At 39.9% G+C, this 2381-nt stretch overlaps 1 protein-coding gene across 3 annotated transcripts in view; it reads left to right on the plus strand.

Annotated features, from left to right (window-relative positions):
* The window catches only part of LOC107091425 (sodium/calcium exchanger 3-like), a 168648-nt gene that overhangs the window by 101881 nt on the left and 64386 nt on the right, over window positions 1-2381 (plus strand). The gene's annotated exons all lie outside the window — the stretch shown is intronic.

Consider the following 2381-nt stretch of genomic DNA (forward strand, 5'->3'; position numbering starts at 1 on the left):
TCGATATATATCGTTATTGAATTATCGCCCAGCCCTAGCTAGTAGGGTTCCATATCTCTTCTATGGTGAGCATGTCCACATTAACTGCTTACTAAAAATAAAAAGGCCTATTTTTCTTTGAGAAAATGGAGAAAATGATGATCTCTGCTCTCTCAGTGGCTTTGGGTTACTCAGGAAAATAGAAAAGTTAAACAGTCAATTAATGCTTGAAAACTCTTCAAAGAAGACCAGTTTTTTAACTTTTTCATTTACTTTAAAAAAAATATTATTTTTAAATATAAAACAAAGTTGTTGAATTGTTTCCCTTGTGCCTTGGCGTTTAGCTAATAAAGACATTGTGAGACTGGCTATGAACACTCATCTCTACCACTTTTTAATATGTTGCAGCGTTTTGAGTATATGGTAAAAGCATTGTGGAATACTCCACTAGCAGTTCACATGCATTTGATATTTTTGTATGAATATACCGGTAACACAAAGCTGTAGCTATAATGTCTTTAATGTGGCTGGAAGGCATTTGAACATTTTCAGCAAACATAATTCAATGATTATTCTCTAAGAAACAGATATTTTTTTAAACTGGTTGGCAATGCATAAATAATTGTCCCTTACAAAAAGAGGAAAATTTTGTATTTCTTCGTGTTAGAACACCCTGACCTAAGATTCATCAAGTAATATCATTTATGTTATAAAACCCATTTTTTGATTTGAAAAACCTTTAATGGTGAAACGCTAAATCTGGTTTTATTAAAACTGTCAGGGCTCAGAACAGAGGAATCGGTATTCAAGGCAGACAGTCAGTCAGATATCACAGAAAATGTTTATTTAAAGTAAATGCATTTGCAGTGAACAGCTAGAGCGTCTAAGGCAGGAACCTCTGCAGGAGGAAAAGACAAGTTAGTGACAACATTAATATGAATGAGGATGATTATGAACGTGTGAGTCACTAACCTGGTCTTATAGTTCAGTCTGTGCCCAGAGAATGATGTTGATTGCAGCCAGTCGGCTGCCAACAAGGCGTGGCAGGCGCCGCCCAGAGACTCCCAGACGCTGTAGCCCCCGAGGTCAGAGAACAGGAAGATCAGAACCAAGCAGACCCAGGAAGGCAGGATAATCCATAGGGCAAAGCCAAAGCTGGTGTCGAGGACGTGCTCAGGATTCATAACCAGGAGATCAGAGGTCTGAAGAGGTTCCGAAGGTAAATCCAAAATGGTGTCAGGATCAGTTCCAAGTTTGGTAACAGGCAGGATCCAACAGGAGTCAAAAGACAGACCAGGCAAACAGATCACAACAGGGACAGGCAGGCTCAGAGGTCCAGAGGCAGAACGGGTCAGGATCAGGCAATCAGAACACCTATGGATGCTACAGAAGCTCTCACCACAGACTCCAGAATAATCTGGCACTGACGACTGGTTAGAGGGCGAGAGCAGGTGGATCAGCTGAGCAGCAATGATAAACAGGGCAGAACTTTTTGCAGCATCTCTTAGATTGTCTTGCCTCAGTAGCAGGATATATCACACCCCTTACCCAGACATCAACCTTGGTATGAATGGACCTGCACTGTTGCTTCATCCTCACTCTGACATCGTTTAAGTATGTAATGGCCGAACGACTGAACTGTAAGTGTTTATAAAACTGTAGATCAATAAGAACGCAAAAGCAAAGTTTGAAATGAGAACAGGACATAAAATCAGCCTTGTATCTACGGCTCTCTGGGTTCTGCTGTTGTTCTACCTCCATCCCCTCTGGCTTTGGAGACGGCAGAGGCCTCTGGCTTCTGGAAGCTTAGTGCAGCAGAGGTGTGAACCCTCTAATCGCCAGTCATTAGTCAGTGGCACATTCCACACTTAAACTAAAGTATGCCTCGTCTGCCACTTTAACATCAATACATCATAATCACATTAACTCAGACAGATCATTATAATTCACTCAACCACAGGAGAACATTGTTGAAAAGATGGGAATACCTTTTAATCCACTGCACTATGAAACAGGCCAGATTATGTCAGTAATTGTTCCTCTCAATTTTTTTTCCCCCATGGCAGCTCAAAGGATTTCCTCTGTTTGGCCATAAAGGAGATTATTTTAAAACTAATATGATGGACTTTTTGGTTGCCTTTTTTTTTTATTACCTTCAAAGCTAATGTGTTTACCATGCAAGAAACAAGAAAGAAGTTGTTAACTTTTCCAGTGTTACTAAAAACAGCACAACTATGGGAGAATTATGCAAGAGCACATCATTTCAATTTGAGAAAAGAATTTCATCTTCTTGCACTCAAAACTTATAATGCTCACACTCAAAACATGCGCTCTCTCTCAAATATTTCCTCTTCTCTCTCAAATCTTTGTTTCTTCTCTCAGATTTAATGCTTCTTGCACAG

Source organism: Cyprinodon variegatus, unplaced genomic scaffold (genome assembly GCF_000732505.1).
Source record: "Cyprinodon variegatus isolate N-32 unplaced genomic scaffold, C_variegatus-1.0 Scaffold336, whole genome shotgun sequence".
Lineage (NCBI taxonomy): Eukaryota > Metazoa > Chordata > Actinopteri > Cyprinodontiformes > Cyprinodontidae > Cyprinodon > Cyprinodon variegatus.